The sequence below is a fragment of the Haemaphysalis longicornis genome, unplaced genomic scaffold (assembly GCF_048455015.1).
Source record: "Haemaphysalis longicornis isolate Haplotype H1 unplaced genomic scaffold, Haemaphysalis longicornis Haplotype H1 scaffold_5, whole genome shotgun sequence".
Lineage (NCBI taxonomy): Eukaryota > Metazoa > Arthropoda > Arachnida > Ixodida > Ixodidae > Haemaphysalis > Haemaphysalis longicornis.
In genome coordinates, this window is record NW_027526385.1 from 66,103,384 (window position 1) to 66,123,611 (window position 20,228).

Genomic DNA, 20,228 nt, shown 5'->3' on the forward strand with positions numbered 1-20,228 from the left:
TGTGATCTGCAAAGCGAAGCGCACCTCTAGATATGCCATTATTATGTCTAAACGACGCGACAATAAAATTCACTTGTGCCGGACGTACTCGGAGGTGACAGCGGTGGCATGCTGCTGCCGTCGCCGACGCCCGTAACAGCGGCCAAGAAGAGCGCAGAACCGCGTTTCCGGATAGCTATTGTTGGCGTTTAAGCAGCCGACCAAGACGCAGCGGCTTTTGAAGTGTCCTAAACGTACTATTTACTTACACCGTCACCATAACCAGTTTGTTAGGGAGCGTAAGGGCAAACAGAAGCGAAAGAGAACCAAAACACTGCATGAGCCCCTATCAGCCGCGCAGCGCTGCTCCTGCAGACGCAACGGAGAAGCGACGGCAGGCGGCGCAGCGATCGCAAAGCTCCAGGCGTATAGTAATAGTCAGCTTTTCATTTTCAGAGCGTGTTGAATTCAATCAACTCGATAATCCGTAACGCGAACCCGCTTGTGGGGGTCACGATGAAACACAAGCTTGGTCCATTAAAAAAGGGCTTTGTGCAAGTAACAATTACACCTGTTATACAGCAGGTTTCTGGAAACTAAGCGAGCTATTAGGAAAAACAGGTTGATCTAATCGCTGCCGCTGCCCAAAGCCACCACCAAAAAACATGACTGCGCGATTGTAACCTTACTCTACTGTTATCTATACGTGTTACTTGTGTGCTAAAGTGCCGTTGACATATTGAAAGCTATGTATTTAGTTTCCCTCTATTGTGTCTCTTATGACGTTGTATAGCGCAAAATTTGAATCTCTTGGAGTTTTTTTCCTGTTAGAAAATATTTTTTATGACTGGGATGGAGATAGCAAAATTACCAAAGCCCAGTTTTTTTTTTAATGAAAAATTGTATTTCCTTAGACGTCTCCTTTAAACCTACCTCATCGCGTTGTGTTATCTTTCGATACACCAACGCTGCAAGGCATCAAATATAAGCATTTCCTGCACCTGGATACCGCTGAACATTCCTGACGGCTTCGCCAGTGCTGCGTGTCAAAAACATTCACGCATGTCCACGAAGTAAATCATGACGAATGGGTGAAGCACTGGGGATCGTTCTTAACGTTAATCACCCGTGGCATTGCCCACTAGCACATGTAAATGAGTGACAACGCATGTGTAGAGTATAGAAAATTCCAATCTAATCCAATCTGATACGACCCAATTCAATCCGATCCAATCCAATCCAATCCAATGCTCCTCGCGCATGCGCAACATTGTGTACACGGACGCCAACTAACAAGCCACGGTCAAACCGAGGTCCTCAGGTGTATCGCCCCTAATAGACACCCCAAGATCTTTCACGTCGCGATTAACCTTTCGCTCCCATCGACCTCCCGCTGCGTGGTGCAAGTGCTTTCGTTCGCCATTTCTCAAGGTGTTTGCGGTGCCAGTTGTCCACGCACTGCATACGAGGTCATCCACCGTATTTATGCTGCGGGTAGCGCTAATGTCGTCGCTCTCGTCTCCGGCCTGAACGGAGTGGGGCCTACCATCCACTTCCGCTCGCTAATCCCGGTGTTGTCGTCGTCCTAGACCGGTTTGTTTGTCTTCGCGCTATGGTTCGTGGGAGATGTGCGATGACTGCGGGCTTGGAATTGCACTTTGTTTTCTTTCCCGTGCCGTCTTCTCATCTACCCATGAGGAATATGCTTTGGGGGAACAGGAGTAGGCGCGTGTACGCGTGCATGCGGACGTAGGCGTTACTGTGTGTATTGTACGCGCGTATGTGCGTTAAAATGCGGGCGCCCGTGTTCGCGATGTTTGATATAATTTCACAGCAGCTGTAGTGCAAGTATCTCTATAACCTCGAGTACTTCCCGGTTTTGTCGTTTTGGTGCGCCTTCATCAAGAAAGCGCCCACCTTCTTTGGTTTTTTGGTATTGTTTTGTCTGTTGTCCTCTTCTTCTGTGTCTTCCATTTTCTCTGACTAATACCGCATGATATGACAACGTTGTGTTTGCTATATAGGCTCCCACGCCATATGCTTGTAAGCAGTCAAGAGCGCACTGCCTTACTGTTACCACGATGCATCAATAGAGGAATTGAGGTAGGAGCCTTGATGCAAAAATAATGTACCATAATTCTGAGTTCGCTATTTAGCTGCGATTTGGGTCTTAGAAGATTTGACGATGGATTAGACGTGCTTTCAGCGAAGCTTTGAAGCCCATTTAGCGAAGGCTTTGACGCAATTTTGATCAATAAATCTTTCGCACTTTTCCCAACTGTCTTAAGAAGGGGATGGTAAAGTTTTTTTCTACTCATCGGGCATGACGTCCCCGAAGTCCATTGAGAAAGAATGTCGGCTCGACCGGTTTCGCGTCGAACTCCGGTTGGGTGAAAAACGAGCCCTCGCCTTCGGGCAACTCCGCGCCTGCGCAGTCGCAAGGGAATGGGAAGAGCAAGCTAAATGACTTGACGAGAAAACAAACCAATGAACACAAAGATGTAAACGACGACTGAATTATTGAGAGCGCCCAAGGAAGCTTCCTGTTTCAGCAAAAGTAAGTATTTTGTACTTGGGGAAAAACACAGGTGAAAGAAGAACTCCGTTAACGCTTTACCCAGACTGCAGGAGAAAAAACCTGTACCAACGTTTCTTTTTTTTTTCACAATACGAGATCCGCTCCGCGCGAAGACCGATTCTCCATCTAGGAATGTTATGTCCAAAGCGTTTACGTACCGCGGGAGCAAGAAAGTCGGTCCCGTATGTCAATATACAAAGAAAAAATTACTGCCTTTCCATTTATTGAAGAAGGATGACCAGCGAAGCTTCGCGCAAGTCAAAGAGTGGACGAAAGAAAACACATTTGTTTGTATTTCGCTACTCAGGCTACTTCCTTGCTAGATAGCAGAATGTAACTCGGAAGGACTAGAGTTTCAGTCTAGGGGCCAAACACGGGGATGTAAATTTCCCTCCCGCGTCATAGTCAACTTACGGTCTCTCTAACACACCAATCCAAACCGCTCGAACATGTTTGAGAGCCGTTAGGTCCCATCGGGCCTTGAGAAGTTAACGTTAAAATCTCTTTTCACCACAACGATAAGCGGTCTTCGGTGAGCGCGTGAAGCCTGGATGCGGGGCACCCCTCCTCCCCCCCTTCCCCTCCTCCGCCATTAAGCAGCACCAGCAAACGACGATGGGCGTGTGCTTGGGCGCGAAAGCAGCGCTCAGGACGACGCCTCGGAAATCCTTCAAGCTAGACAGGAAAAACACCGTCAAAAACAACACCAATAGCCCTTCAAGAAAAAAAATCATTTACCTCTTCATTTCACGAAGGCAACGGCTGAACGCAAACCTTTCTTCGTTTATAATAGTCTATTTTTGCTGGTGAAGAATTCCGTGTTTGTAATCAGTGTTCGGACTGTGACTCGCAGGCGGTTTGTACTTTAACTCGTTGAGCTTTCAATTTGGCACTTCGCCGTTGGGTTTCACATGAAGAAAGCTTCGCGTTCAACCGTCGTTGCCGTTTTCGTCGTGATTCGTCAGTTTTTTTGCATGACCATGCACCCCTCTCCACATCTAAACTGCTTTGACCATGTCTGAATGGCGTTATTGGAGAGACGGCGGCTCTACAACGAGAGAAACACGTTACATTCCGAGCACGGGAAGGGTTTTTTAACAATGAATCTGTGGACCAAATAGTAATTTTTTTTGTGCCCGCAGTTAACATACCAAAAAATTTTCGAAGTTGTGCACGTGAGCGCGGGCCTCGCGGCGACGGCCCCTCATTTGAAAAAAAAAATTCCTAGCGTTCGTGTGTGCGTGCTTCGCGACGACTGCCCAGTGTCTGTCCACTGCGTACGTTAGTCAAGCCAGGCATATATCCACTTAGGGAGATAGGCTAAGACTGGCCAAAGAACTCCAGCGTTAGCCGTAATCGTGGCAACACTTGAGCCAAATGAGAAAGATTCCACCGTTCACAATTAACGTGGCAACACTTGCTCGGAACGAGAAAGACACGTCATGGCGCCCGGCCCTCTGAGGTGATGTCCAATGATAATCACTCCAAAAAAGGATGAAAGAAGCTCACACTTATAGCAACACTGATTGAGTAAAGGTCATTGCACAGCGAAGTAGAAGCAAATCGGCTGCGATCGCGGACTTCAGCATTCGTGAGCATCGTGAAGGTTGCGTGAAGCTTCTCTACCTTCAAGTCTTAGGCGTTAGTGTGAGATTCCTTTACTTTTTTCTTTCACATTTCCCATGATCATCATCGTCGTTAGAGGAGGTTGGCTCTTGTGCATTGCGTTTTGGACGCGACATGCGCCATCACTAAGACATAGAAAGCTTCGCTTTAAAACACGACACTAGACCATAGGTACGAGAAATTTCACGTTTACGACTATTTATTCACGCACGCTAAATGTGGAAACCAAAGCTCACATCGCACTGCAGGAAAAGTCAGATGTGCGAAAATTTGGGTGCCAGCATTGCCCACCTTTACAGCCGGTAATTATTTTTTTTAAATGAGCCAAAGCTGCAAATCTCCCATCGGGCGAAAAGTGAACGGCTCCTAATACGCCAATTGGCTGCATCCCGTTTAATGGCGCGTGCTGCGCCCCAGAAATACAAAAAACTGGAGGACACTTAGGCCACGCTTTAAGTGTGGAGCGGGATAGCATTGTCGAGACCCGTTTGGATCGCGTTATCTGTCTCTGGAGTCGCGGAAAGATTCTCTCGAGTCGCGGAAAGACGTAATTGTCACAACACAACAATCATTTACTTCTAAGACGCCCGTGAGTGGTGCGAACTTTCTGCCCACGCCATCCGTTAGGGCGGCGCCTTATGGTCATAACATGGTAATAATCATGGTCACAACATGACCATGATTACATAGTAATCGACACCATTTCATAGATGACAAAATGACAAACATTAAGGCTCTATTTCTCATTCCATTTCTTAATAACAATTAATTTGTTATTGATTGGCACCCTTTGCAAAATGAAAACACGACTTCAACCTCAAGCTTGTATGTCGCTTCCCTTCATAGGAGTAAATTAGTGAAGAACTGGCTGCAGTTGCAAGATAAAAACATGATTTCCACCTCAAGTTTGTAAGGTCCATCACTTGTATATGCTTTTAGAGCAGATATTGTAGTAATTGGCCTCATTGCAAGGTGTAAACATGACTTAACCCTGACGCCTCTACGTCTCGATTCTTGATAAGAGTAAATTTGTTAATATTGCCCCCATTTCTGAAAAGAAAACTTTACTCACACTGCGTTTCTGTCTTATCACCTAAAATGCATTATGAGCAGAATAGGTAATAATTAGCCCCATTTGCATTATTAACACACGACTTAAACACTGAGCTTCTAGGTCTCATGACTTGATACGAATAGAACAGGTAATAATTAGCCGTATTTTTCATATGAAAACGTGATCTAAACCTCAAGCTTCCGCCTTTCGTCCCTTGGATTGCATTTCTAGCAGATTAGTTAACTCTTTCGGCCCTGGTGATGTAAGTTGACGCCACCAAACAAATGTTTCTATAGCGCTTAGAGAACAAAGCCAAAACTGCTTGTTTTCTGGAGAATCGCGAAATTGTTCTACAATCTGTTGCGATTGACATCACCGCTGTGACATTGTAGCGCGATGTCAACGCTACAGCGAAGAAGATCCGCTGAAGAAAAAATTGCAACACTGAGGCCAAAGATACCGAAGTCATGGTTTTATTCCCACGCTTGTAAATCCATAAATAACGGTGCACTACAACGCTGATTCGTTATTTCTAGGCTCATATGCTCACAACAACTAGGAACACATAAAAAAATACGTTTCTGCTGAACATAACATTTTGAAATGCCAGATGTACAAAATATTTGCCTCCTTAATAAATCATTCATTACTTGCACTATCTCCTTTATTTTTCTTTGTGGGCTTATTGGGCCATACATTTTAAGAGAGCCCACAGAAGACATTGTTTTGCTTGAAAAAATCAGGATTGCAGTGAGTAATAATTTGCACCATTTAGAATATGAAAACACGACTACAACCTTAAGCTTCTGCGTCTCATTGCTTGATAAGAATAGATTAGTTAATGACTGGCATCATTTCAAAGAAGAAAACATAACCTTGACTGGACGTTTCTATATCTTCTGCCTTGGACATGCATTTTGAGCACTTGGTTATTAGCTCCCACAGTTTCTAAGATAAAAACATAACTTAAGCGTCACGTTTCTACGTCTCATGCCTTCATAAGAGTAGAGTAGCTAAGGATTGGCACCATTTTCACGATGAATAGTTGAGTTATACCCCAAGCTTTTGCATCTCAGCACTTCGAGAGAGTAGATAAGTTAATTATCGGCAGCATTTGCAAAAAGCAGACATGCCCTAAACGTCAAGCTTCTACATCTCTCCACTTCATGTCAATTTGAGGAGATTAGGTAATAATTGGCCCCATTGTCCAGATAAAACTTCTCTTAAACGTCAAGCTTCTATGTCAGCTCTATTTCTAGCAGTATATTAGTTAATGATTGGCATCATTCGCAAATGAAAACATGACTTAAACCACAAGCTTCTACGTTTAGTCTCCTTCATATGCATTTTGAGCATATTAGTTAATAATTGGCAGTATTTCCAAGAATAAAACATGACTTACACCTAAAGTTTCTACGTCTGATGCCTTGAAAAAGTAAATGAGGTAATGGCTTGCACCAGGTGATAGATAAAAACTGAACTTACACCTCAAGCTTCTACGTTTCATCACTTCCATATATATTTTCAGCACATTAGTTATTAATTGGCAGCAAGCTTATACATCTCATCACTTGAGTACGCAATTTGAGTAGATTAGTTACTATTTGCCAACATTTTATAGCGGAAAGCATGACCTAAATCGCAAAGCTAAAACATCTCATCAGTTGGATATGCATTTAGAGTAGATTAGTTGTCAACAGGAAGCATTTTTGACATCATAGAAAAAAATAAAAGCGTGTGCCTGTATGTATGCGTGTTTCTTAGGAGTGGGTGCCATCAACACTCAAAGGAAATAACATTTCCTCATACCTTTCACATAATTTTTGTCACCGCTATGTATGTCGTGTGCTCAAGCTGTGTTTATCATTCAGAGTCGAAGACAACAATGAGTCATGTGTTTATACCGTTCCGAGATTGCGAATGAGGCATTCCTTAGTCTTGAAAGTTAACGGAACATGCTCAGCTATGCATAATTACGAGAACGCATCGCTTTTTCTTTTTTGCTTGCTGCCGACTGCGAGGTATGCGAAACCTGATTAGGACGAGGGTAATTTACTCTGTAGTTCAAAAAGGCCCTTTTTTTTGGGGGGGGGGGGTTGTTTTAATTTCCCAGCTAAAAAAAATCTCTGAAAATATATTTCTTTCTTTGACTTAACACCCTAATAATGCCTGTTTTTGGACATGGCTTTAAGGGTCGTTTTCTCATACCAGGAACATCGGCAGAGAAATTTCATCTATCCTGCCAGCTTTCATTTTCGGAATGGCTGCTTCAGCAGCCCCAAATCTCATTTTCCCTATCAAGATGAAATCATGGTGGCGGCGTTCTTTGGCAAGAAGATTTTGCGTGAGGTAATTAAGTTTTGTAACATTATTGCGTCCATGCAGTCTGAAATTGGCCGGTTTAATAGCAACTAATACTCAGCGGTTTATATACAGCGTATGCTGCACCCCGAAAGACGATATAAAAAAGCGTAGCTGGAGAGAGGCAAGAATCTGTACAGGCATTTGTACGGCAAGTAAAAACACCTAATCATGATACTGTCGACGATAGTTATGATAGCGATGTGAAGGAGAACGTGTAGGAGTGAAATGCTAATGCTGATGACACAGATGGTGGGGCTGTGGTAATGATTACAGTTATGTTGAAGACGTACATGCCCCTGCGTACATGTCGTTGATGTCTACGGGCCTTAGACATGGATCGTGAATATCAGAGGCGCTATTATTTTAGTGCGCAGTACTTAAGCGCCCGCTTAAGGCGCTGTCATGGCGGCGTCGTCCCTTGTAGCCGAGCGAACAAAAGGGAACTTGTAGACAATTACGAGATAGAACGAGCAGGAAAGCGGAGGAGAAAAAATTGCGGCGAAATTGTGAGGGGAAGAGCGGTATGCCGAGACGGAGCGAGACGTCCTCTCCGGCGGCGACGCGCTACGAGATAACCGAGATGACCAAAAGGCCACAGAAGATAGAGCGAGCAGGAAAAAGGAGAATTAAAGAATGGCGAAAGGCTCGAGACATGATCCACCGCAGCACGCGCTACGAGACAAACCATGGGCATATCGGGCGGCTTCGTGCGTTCGCTGATGCGGCGATCAATTCGTGAGACGCACCAGGTATGCGTCGTCACCCAGAAGACTGCAGTTCGGCCTGCGCGCAAATTTCGAATTAGAGAATATCGTACTCGTCAACCTTTTTTTGTAGCGTAAGCTACACTGGCCGAGGTTGACCAGTTGCGCGTTGAACCTGAAGAGCCGTGCTGCGCAAGCGCGAGGAGCATTGCATTGGATTGGATTAGATTAAATTGGATTGGAATGGATTGGATTGGACTGGAATCCAATCCGATTGGAGTACGGGTGTGTAGAGAACTGGGTCTGCACATTCGCCGGTCTGCGCATTCCAGAGAAGTGACGTGATAGCCGCGGCAGAAGCACTGGCGCCGGCGCGTGCCCAGCTGTGCGCCTCCGTTGAACAGTAGCCAAGTCTGACGGTGTGCCGGAGCCGCTTGATAGCCGTTTCGCGTGGTTCCTGGAGAGCCGTGCTGCGCATGCGCGAGGAGCTGTGACTGGACTGAACTGGACTGGACTGAAATGGACCGGACTGTACTGGACTGGGCTGGACTGGATTGGATTGGATTGTACTGGACTGGACTGGACTGTATTGCATTGGATTGGATTGGGTTGCTGAACCTTAGCTAACGCTACATATATCCTGCATAGCCGAGCTAAGCCACTGCTAATTTTTTTTTCATAACCTTGGCTCCTATACGTACACCTCTTCTATCGTGTAATAAAGTGTATGCTTGGATGCAAACAAAACGTTTTCCGTAGAGGGGTACATAGGACACTATCCATCACCCTGGCCATTATCATAGCAACTCCCTGAATTAAGCATAATGGGGAGAAGGATCCCCTTTGTATAAAGCTCTATGCATACTGCTGCCCAAAACATACCTTGGTCTGTAGCCGGCCGTGGATGGCGAGAGAGGGTGGCAGTGGGGGAGTAGACGTGATTACATGGCGGGTCATTGTACCACCATAGAAGTTGTTTCATTATCCCTCCCTTCCTGCATGATAGAAAATCGTCAGAGTACAAGAACATACTGCCGCTGCATTTATTGTCTACACCATTTTTTTTTTGTGAAAGGAATGAAGCCTAAATAGTGTTTGGCGATAACGATGACACGCATGTTGTTGATTGAATATAGTGTTAGTGACAACAACGTCTATGATGATTTTCATGTCGGACAGATCGCAATTTATAACTTGCCTTAATTTCAGAGTGAGGGTAGTTCTCCCGAAAGCCTTCGGCAAAGAGCGAACGCCTGCTAATACTTTAACAGGTTCGTGCTTGAGATAAAAACAGAGCCCGAATTATATAAAAAGCCGACACTCGTAGTGTGGTTAAACCAAGCGAGAACGGCATTGGTGCAGAACTCGTGCGAAAGTGGAAGTCGCTCATTAACTTTAGCTCGCATCCCGACTGTACGGGCTCAGCGGGGGAGTACACCGAAGTAAGCACATGAAGCCTGCGAGCTCAAGCTTTACGCACGCACGTTCAAATGCAGACTTCGACTGTCCCTACCCACGCATCTCGGCACGCTTCTGGCTTTGAAATATCAGATGCCTGCAGTAGACATTTGCGACATGCGTTGTGCCGCAACAATGTGCTCTCGAAACCTCGTACGAGTACATTTCCTGCTCGAAGAACGGAGAGAATGGCACGCTGATGCGGCGACAGTCGTCAGGCATCGTTAAAGGGCCCTCGTTCTCAGCGTTGGCGTCAGGCATCGCGAACTCAGCATCGCCCGCCGTTAGCGAGCGGACACAAAAGCGCACTCAGCCTATTATGCTGTCACTGCCATCTATCGGCCATGCGCGGAACGACATCGCGCCTGCGTGGTGGCACTTTCCGCGAGTTCATCTTCCTTTAGTGCTGGCTCGTTTTGTAAGCGTGGTATGAATGTCTTCAGGCACGAACGTGCGTAGCAGAGAGGCCAGAAATTGGGCCACCCGCCGATTTGTTTGCCTTTCAATTCTTCGGCATGCCATTTATCGCTTTGTGAGATGGGGCGTTCGAAAAACGAGCCGCTAACAGGTGCTTATTTACTTCTTTACAATCCGCATCGTTCCTGCGGTGTCAGCATAATTACAAACTTATGTTGGTACACAAAAAATGAAGTCAGAAATTACGTAAGTATACTCATTGAATTGACACTAATACGAGGCCGAAAACAACCTAGGCGCAATCTTCATGGAATTATTGTTGATGTGTACTACGTAAAGCTAAAATTGAGACGGGAAGATCTTAGAACCTTGGCGATTCACTGTGAAACAATATAAAATCACTTTGAAAGTATCATGTAGCCGGACACAATATTTTCATTTCGAATATCAATCGAATAAAACGTCCCGTGCCTTCTTCTTGCCAGTTATCTACTGCGCAACAATTTTTCAACCTCGTTCCGTCAAGTGTTCCCATCAGTAAGTCACTTGTGTACTAATCTGGGCTGGGTACGCCAAACCTCCATTAGTTCTGCGGTTATCGTTCTGCCCTGTTTGCGTGTGCTCTAAAGTTCCGTTCGCGTGTATTCGGGTAATTGCGAGAAAAAAGAACAACTCTCGTACGAATTGATCACTCTAATTCGTCATAAACAGCATAAACCGGGCTGTCAATGCAAGAAACATCAATCATCGCTGATTAAATGCAAGGCTCACCAACAAAGGATTAGTTTAACGCCAGTCTAGCGCCAAGAGGTCAACGCCACACCCACCGGGATTCTTCGTCTCCTTCACGGTGTGTGCAAAAATCAAGCTACCAATTTCAGTCATTTATCAAGTACGTCATCGGAAAGTGGAGCACGGGCTCCATTGTGGAAGCGTTGAGAACAGCACATGGTCTCTTCGCCACTGTTAAACACTACGAAAGTATAACACACGGCATAGCGGGGCACGATAAAATGGCAGTTGTTTCAGACACCTGCTGCGGCGCCTTTCGAGTGGATACGATTAGCTTTAGCGTATGCTCAGGCCACGAACAGTGGGACCAATTGATTGTAGGGTTTAACGCGCCGCCACAATGCAGGCGATGAGGCGTGCCGTAGTAGAGGGCTTCGGATTAATTTTGACCACCTGGGGAACTTTAACATGAGCCGAAATCTCGAACACACGGGCGTTTTTGCTTTTCGCCTCCATCAGAACAGCGGCTGCCGCGGCCGGGAATCGAACTCGCGACCTCGTGCTCAGCAGCACAACGCCTTAGCCACTGAGCCACCGCGGCGGGTACGAACAGTGAGCAAAGAGCGTGCGATAACAAGAGACGTAATAAAATAGTAAAGTGCAGCGGCGTCGTCGAGCAAATTGTAATCGCAACCTTCATGGCTCTCGCTGAGTTCCCTTTCTGAGGAGCTTCTTACGACCAGCCTCCGGCTCTGCTTTTTGAGCGTGAGGTACACTGGCCGAGGTTGGGCTGTTTTGCGTGGCTCCTGGAGAGTTATGCTGCGCATGCGCGAGGATCAGGGACGTCACATGGCGCAGAGAACGTTGCTCGCTGACCGGCGTCTCTCACACAGCCCACGCGCCCAGCGTCTTCGCCGACCTCCGTTCCGCACGTGGCGCCACGGTCCACTTGATGATCATGCGAGGGATGGCCGGGTGTGGAACCGATGGCTCGTGCGTCGCAGCAACACCGGCGTGCACCTGTGGAACCAGTTTAGCTCTGGGGCGATTGGTGACGCTGCGCCGGAGCCGCTTGATAAATATACATGCGTCAAATATAGCACATACCGTGTGTGTGTCATTGAAGCAGCAGTAAGCATGATAATCAAACTAATCCTAGACAACCATGTGAGTTAAGGTTTAGCTGGTTATTCTTATAACCAGCTGAACCTTAGCTCACGCTACGTATATCCTGGCAAAACCGAGCTAAGCCACTGCTATTTTTCTGTTTTTTTTTTGTTTTTTGCTTTAACTGCGTGTGCTGCCCGACTAGCACTTATATTTTAAAGCGAACGCTTTCTTCGTGGGACCGATGGCGTCCTGTCAAAAAGCTAACGCATTTCCCCATAGACCGATTCCTCGACCTAAGAGCTCTGATAACGTCAATGGACGAACGGCGTGTGCGTAAAACCAGGTGGTAATTCTGTCAAAATGGTCACATGGAAATCGTGATCAGAGAACTTGTCTGGATAAGACAATACACTTACCGATCAATAACTCATAAACACGTATTCGTATAGATTGAATCGTTCGTAGATTCGTCTACTTAGTGCGCAGAAAATCGCCGCATGGGATCGTTTTCCGTTTGTGATTAAGCGTTTTTAAAGGTTTGGGGATCTATTAGACGCACTTTTAAGCGACGTTTGGACGCAATTTTAGCGCAAGTTTTGACGCACTTTTGACGACGTTTTGATGTGACGAAGCATTCGCGCCTCTCTCAACATTCTTCAGGAAGGGATGGTAAAGTTTTTTGTGCCCCACAATTTTCTGTACTTCACGACGGCCGTGCTTCAAACAGAAATGTAAGGCTGTCGCCTTAAAGGCGGATTTTGCGAGACGGCACACAGGCAATATACTGATGCGAAACAGGCAAAACCTAAGGTCCAATACGCGTCGAACCAGCCAGGCGTCACAGCTTCACAGAAATTGGAAACACCGCAGAAAGACGGGACAAGAAACGACGGCACACGGCGCTGCCTCATCGTTTCTTGTCCCGCCCCGTCGTTTTTTTGTCCCGTCTTTTTGCGCTGTTTTGAATTTTCATTTATTGTGCACCAACTAGCCCAAACCACCGTTCTAACAAAGCTTGACATTCCTTCCCCATTGTAGGTCCTCGAAATGGACCGCCACATAAAATGATGGCCGCGAAAGATGAACACTTTGTGGTCTTCCGGGTGTTCTATTTCATTTCATTATCATGCTTCAAAGGACAAGAAGCACCCTCAGTCGTTTTTTTTTTTTTCATGCCTAGAATTTTATTCTGCTGCGAAAAGGCCTTTCGGCACAAGCCTTTATAGGAATTTGGGCTCTTGCTACAAATTGCAGTCGTCAAGGCACGCTGCGTTTTTCGCCCAAATTCGCCTCATTCCCTTTCTCTCATCTACGGCGCACAAGAATCGTTCCCTAAATTATTTTACATTTCACTCGAATTCTGCGGGCGCTCTACGGAAAATAAGAGGAACGCAGGAATTCCTTTTTCTTTCAAGGTTCTTAGCTTTAAAGGTGCTTTATTCTTCGTTTCCAACAGAACAGTTAAATTGCGGTACAGTCACATCCCATGTCTGCCTGGCCATCAAAAGTTTGGAAAGGTCATCATTTGAACATCGACCGCGGAATCATGAAGGTCCACTGCGCTGTCGTTAACCATCGAAGGCTTTTGGTCTCTTCCACGAAGAGATCGCTCCGCCGCACGACTTCGACGTAGCAGTAACGAACCTCGAATAAAAGCGCGGCTAGGGCCTTGCTTGGGTACCCTGTTATTTCTCCCTTTCCTAAAGTACCGGGGAAATGCATGCCTGTTTCTTCAAAACAAGGCAATGAAAAATCAATAACAGAGCCGTAGTTGCGTGATATGGGATCTGTCCGTTTCCTGGAGAGATATGCGGGCTCATTGAAACGCTTGTACCTTCGTTCGAATTGAATTCTCTGCCACTCTACCACTCAATTTCTTTTTTATTCCACTTCAAAAAGAAATTTGACATGGTGAGAATGATTATCTGAGATGCGCACAAAACAGACATGTAGCTAGATGGCTTTTCTGCTGTTCTTTTATTTTATTCTTGGGATATACGCCCTACATAGAAACTGGTCGTTCGTTCTTGTCGGCAACCCATATCAGTTTTAATGCGACAACCTTCTTAGAAATTCTGCGGTTTTTGGGAAACTCACCAAAACAAGTCTATACGGAATGGGGATTCGGGCTGCTCTGGCTTCTGTCTGGTGCTCTGGCTTCTGGTGATTCTGGTGATATGGATATGGCTGGTCGAATGATTCAAGGCCGCATAAGCTATATGCCTCCTTTTTCTCCACCACACTGCTTCTAGAGCTACAAACCCGAGTACAAAATACCGATGGACGGACGGAACAACCCTTAATTGTTTAAGTTGCTACCATTTTTTTTAATTCGTTGGGTATGCACGTAACAAAGTGAAGTTTATTCCCCCATCAAAAAACTACAAAAAAACGCTGGTCCACTACACTTTTGTTTGATCTCTTGTATGATTCAGGTTTTCTTTGCGCGTAACAATGTTGACACGTCTGAGCAATGCCACCAGAAAAAATATAAGCTTCTAGTTCAAGGTCCTTATTTTTGCAGAAGTACTCTTGCAACGGGCGCTAAAACTTTTTAAAGAGCTGCGGTAGAGCCAAAATCACGACAACAAAGCAGTGACCCAAATATTCAACGCAAAAAAAAAAAACATGCCGCGCTTCACCGAAATTTGTTCGAATATAAATAGTTCGCAAACATTTGCTTTTTTTCAGGAATACGGCTACGCAGAGTATGATCATTACGGGGCTTGACAGCAAACCCGTCCCTTCGTGTGTTTGTAATCCCATTCCATGCTGTCTATAGCTACCGTATTAATGAGGAATGTTTTGATGAAGAATTTTCTTTTATTGTGCATTATCAAGCATTGCGCTGCCAACAGGAAGGCGGTAGGCATTTAGAGCGACATATTTCCCCCAAACTGCCGGATAAGTGCCCTTATATCCCGAGTATTTACTTCTCATTACTACTGCCTCCTAGATCCGTCGTCTGCTACTGGATGGTACCGGCGATCACAGATACTTCTACTCCTGTATGTCTACATGGCTGACTGTGCAAAGGAAGCTCAATAATCTCTACAAATGCCCATGTCTCCGTCGCAGGCCTTGGTGTGGCGGCATTAAAACTTCCTAGCGTGAATTTTGCGATTAGAACCTGGCGCGGCAAGCACTGCGGCATCGGCGCGTCATGGATCCGAAAGTTGAGACGCTCGCGCTTGCCGCCAGGTGGCGACCGCAAGCTTGGAGTACCCAATCAAAAGCAGTTATAAACATGAACTGTGAATCGGCCCATTTATATGACATTTGCCGTTATAACATAATTTCTCAGGCCTCATTCCTTCCCAGACGTTGCTGGGGAAGAACGTACCCACCTCCGTTTTGGCGACCAAGTCTGAAGTACAAGCCTCGAGGGCCACCTCTAGAACGTCTTGTGCAACTACAAACAAAAAACAGAAAATCGCTCGCAACCGTCTAGGTTTTATCTACATAACCACGACATCTTCGTTCTTACGCCACTTAAAAACAAAATAAAACAGCTAAACACGTCTCTTCATTGCGTTATAAGCTCATCCACAAACAACCCACGCTTCAAGCCGTACTTCAGGTACATTTGTTAAAAAATGTCCTGATATGCATGCAACCATGTTTTCAACGATGATTTCTTATTTAAAGTAAGACTCCGTGCATGCGTCCCACTTTCAAAGCTTGAATCGCACTGGACAAGGGAGGCCGAGCATAAAGGTCTGCGCACGAGCACTTGTTTGTGTAACGATCGTTTGTAAAGGGCGCAGTGCTTCAAAATACTCAAGGTACACAAAGTTTCCGAACGAACACTCAGTATCCAAGGGAAGTAACTGCATGGTGAACGGGTCGAGAGCATGGACACTATACTTTTCCACGAATAGGAAGTGTGGGAAGAAACACAAGACGTGGCGGGGTTTTTTCCTCGAAAGGTTGAAAGGAAAGAAACGAAACATAAAAGAACCCCAAGGAACCACCAACGCGTACTGGCGTGCTCCTGAATTGTGATAACCCTTCATATTTCATCGCGGGCAGCTATACACTTCCGGAAATAAACGCACTATGGCAACATACTCCGCCGTCACTGAGCAGAGCGCCGTGGAGTCTATGAAACCTGCCGCGAAGTACCGTTCCGTTGGCTGGATTCAGGGAGGGTGGGCTTTCCTAATGGATCACAATAATACTCCTCGACGCATGCATTGCGTCGTTGAATGTGTTGAGAGCTTAGGCTAACGCGCACTGACACGCACACCGGCGCCCCCAGTGGCAGGCGCGGAACATTCATGGTGAATGTTAGATGCGCTTTATCTCTTTCATGAGCAGCGCGGAAAAAAAGGAAGAATAATGAAGCTAATAGCCGGAAAGTATGGGGAAAAGGGAAATTGGGGCGAAATCACAGGGAAAGGGGCTGGGAAATTATGAAGCTGGCTATGGTTGATGAATTCAGGAATGAATGAATGAATGAATGAATGAATGAATGAATGAATGAATGAATGTGTGGCAAAAAAATGTATGCGTGAAAAAATAATTTACGGAACCATGAGGTATAGAAGCTGATCCTAGGTTTTAATGAACGGGTGAATAAATTTTGGTATGAAATTATGCGTGAAGATTAATAGCTTATTGACTAACCTACTCTATAATTTTGAATGGTGAATGGTAGATTAAACTAAGTTCATTCAATGATTAGATCATTTGGTGCCAGCAAAGGAATTTAGTAAACATTACTGGTTCAACCAATAAATGAGTCAAGGAGAAACAAAGCTAGAAATATTTTTCTAATAAACTAGGAAAGCCTTACTTTGAGCAAAACAAATAATAAAAAATGTTTAACTGAATCGTTAACTTCGCACCTTGAAGCTAGATGTAAGCTATTAGGCGTGCCAAATTGGCTGCTTGCGGACTACTTTAGACAACCTGAGGTATTAAGATGCGCTGTAATCTCTGCACACAAGTGTTTTCGTTTTTTACCATCATTTAAAAAGACAGCCGCCGGGGCCCAGGTCGAACCCACGTCCCTCGACTCAGCAGCCCGACGCTCTGGTCGCTTAGCCATTGAGAGGGTGGAAATGGCATTCAAAAAACCGTTGCAGGGTAGAGTGGTTAAAAGAGGACGTCCACCGGTAAAGACACTTAACCGGAAAAACAAATTCACACTGCACAGGCAATTTGGGCTCAAAAGTGTAAGCGCAGAGAAAGAATTGGAAAATGCATGTTCGCATACACGATAGTTCCCGCGTACAATGTTAAAGGAAGAAGATAATGAAACCAATAACGAACAAAAACATTTTTGTATGAAATGCATAGGTCTGGTTGTAAAAAACAACGGTCGTTAAAAAACTTGAAAACTTGCAGCCTGAGTCTTAAGAAAATCCCCTTCGCGTTTTTTGAGAAGCGCCTTTTTTTGCACAATGGTTAGTTTTTTTACTGCACCTTTCTTTTTAAACCTGTGTTAGGCCAAGTACTGAAGAAACAAAACGCTCGCAAAAATATTGCGAATACGCGAGCGTGGAAAATAAACTTTGCTTTGATGCCGCGGCACTAAAGTAAAAGAGAAAGACGGGGGTGGGTAGGGTTCACCGTAGCGCCACCGATATGGGGTTGGCAGAGGAGGCCTACGCTCAGTCCTTTTTTTTTCATCATGGCGGTAAATGTAAACACGAGTAGAAAAAAAACATGACGTGGGACCCAAAAGAGCTGCGCTGCCAACTCAAAACACTCCGACAGTAGTGAACAACGGAAAGCCGCGATGTAGGAAACTGTCAGCGCAAAGACACGCCTTCACTAGTGAGTATAAAAAAAAACGCCGAATACAAAACTGTGTGCACTGCACTTCCGAGCGGACGTCCAGATAGGCTTAGAGCGAGGAGAAAATAAAATGAAAGGAGAAAAATACCGCGCTCGCAGATAAAAAAAATTATAGTGGATTCGATGTGATGCGTGGGAGAGACTAAGAGTACAACAAAAGAAGAGAATCACGACAATGGGGAGAGTCGCGTCAACCCTAATCCCTCTGCTCCCCTCGTCTTCTGTCGCTCCCTAAAAGAGTTCTGTTTCGGCTTATCTCTGCCGAGACGCTGTTGGTAGGAAGCAAAACTCCACCGCAGAGAAGGAAGCACGCGTCTCGCGTATATGCTCGCCTACTGCGATGCGGGTCAATGCCTAGAAGGTAAACAAACACGCGAAAACGCGTCAGACGAGGTTTAGCGAAGACTACTGGTGCTCCGACCACTTGTAACGAAGCCAACACGTAGATGTAACGGTAAGATTATGTCGGCGACATTAGTGGGGCCTTGCGAAATGAAAACGCGCACGATGCTTGTGTGCCAACCTGCGCTCGTTCGCTGCGTTTTCACGTGTGCAACGGGCTCGGTTATTATTCTGGAAGCGTTATAGGCTCCTTCAAGCAAATAATCCGGGGTTGCAACCAGGGGGCGGTGTCGAAAACCATAGCACCAGCCTCATTGAAAAATGATGCACCCCATCGTCTAACGATGGCGATGGTTCAACGCGAATCTATCGCGCGAGGGTCCATGCTTGGTTGTCGTATAACTTTGGACTTTGACTCGCAGGCGGTTCGGACTTTTAATCGTAGCGGCTTTGACTTTGACCCTTCGCCATTTTATTTCGCAGAAGGAAGCTTCGCGTTCAACTATCGTCGTCACTAGACGGGTGCATGATTTTCCTAATTTTGCACGTCCGTGCAATTGGATTGACGTCGGCTTCGTAACGCGAAAGACCCAGGCTCGATTCCGACCACGAAAGAGTTTTTTTTTCTTCAATTCGCCAGCGATTATCATCATCGACCGAGGAGGTGGACCTTCCGGAACTTCGCTTTCGGCGCGACATACGGCCTAAGCGATACATAGAAATCTTCGCTTTAAAACAAACCTCGCAAGGATGAGGGGTGGCAGGGAAGCGACTTACCCCTACAGAACGCCAACATTACGCGAAACACGAATTAGGAGCTACCCTGAATATGAATCGAGAGGAGCCAGGGGGAAAGAATTTCTTGCGGCATCGATGTCTGCTTGCGTGCTGGGAAATAAAAGGGTCATTCGATTCCAAACGCCCCAGCCGTAAAGGCAACCAGCGCGGATTTCTTCCGCACAAATTGTGGCTCATCATTGCATGGCCCGCAATGCCCCCTCAAAGTCTTTTTGTCCAATTTTTTTTTTATTTTTGAAGCCGCCCTTTTATCTCCAGTGTTTAAAGAAAGGTTTGCCAAACAATTCATAAAAATCACTTCTTTTTCAATCGCCACCATTTCTTCGTGGACGTCACGTTGGGGTCCTGGACTCCCTACGCTGAATTGTAAAAATAGTTATGCCTTTTTTGCTTTTATTACGTCATTCACAAGGTACACCATGTGGCACATTTTCACACATTTTAGCAAATACAAGCACACTCTTTGAGCACATGAAACAATCTTTTCTGAATTTCACCATTGTGTACAATTCGAAAAAAATATATTGACACTGAAAAAGGAGAAATATGCGAGAAAACATTTGTCAAATTTGGAAAAATATCCTTTCCGGCCCATGTTAACCCCTAAACTCCGCATTGTTGTGCTCGTAGAAAAAATTTTACGTACAAGGCATTCACTACTACAAATCATCCCAGTTTATTTCGGTAAGTTAAATCGGAATAGCGTTTGTGGTAGCAGAGAAAAAAAAGTTTAATTTGTACACCAACCCCTCACCACGTAGTTCCACAGAGCGTCTTCTCTGCACGACATGCACCTTCCTTCATGAAATATTCGCGAGCCAGCGCCTTCGCGCTGAAGAATAAGAGAGAGAATAGTCTTTAATGATAGTGGTGACTGGAGAATAACTTTCCCGGCAATGATATTTCGTGACGTCAATACAAGAAAAGGGGATAGTTCGAGGGTTGGTGGGAAAAGTACAACATGGAGATAGTGGTGGTGCACCAATTGTACGAGTCGACTGAACAGCTGGCTGGACATCGGACGTGCATTTAAAGCACGAGTGTATGTAATGCGTGCCATTCCATATGTACGCCGAACATTACGAAGCAAACAGCGGCAGAGCCATCTAGATGAACGAATTCGTTTGCATGCACTAGCGGCAATCAGATAAACTGACGCTTCAAATCCACGTCTGATGTCCAGCCAGCCGTGAAGCCTACACGTGCTCGTAGTATGGACGCACCACTACTAGCTCCACGTTGTACTTTTCCTACCAACACT

General features: G+C 45.6%; 1 pseudogene; it reads right to left on the reverse strand.

The window, feature by feature from the left end:
* Nucleotides 1–20,228, reverse strand: part of LOC144139269 (uncharacterized) — a 193,342-nt pseudogene that overhangs the window by 16,031 nt on the left and 157,083 nt on the right.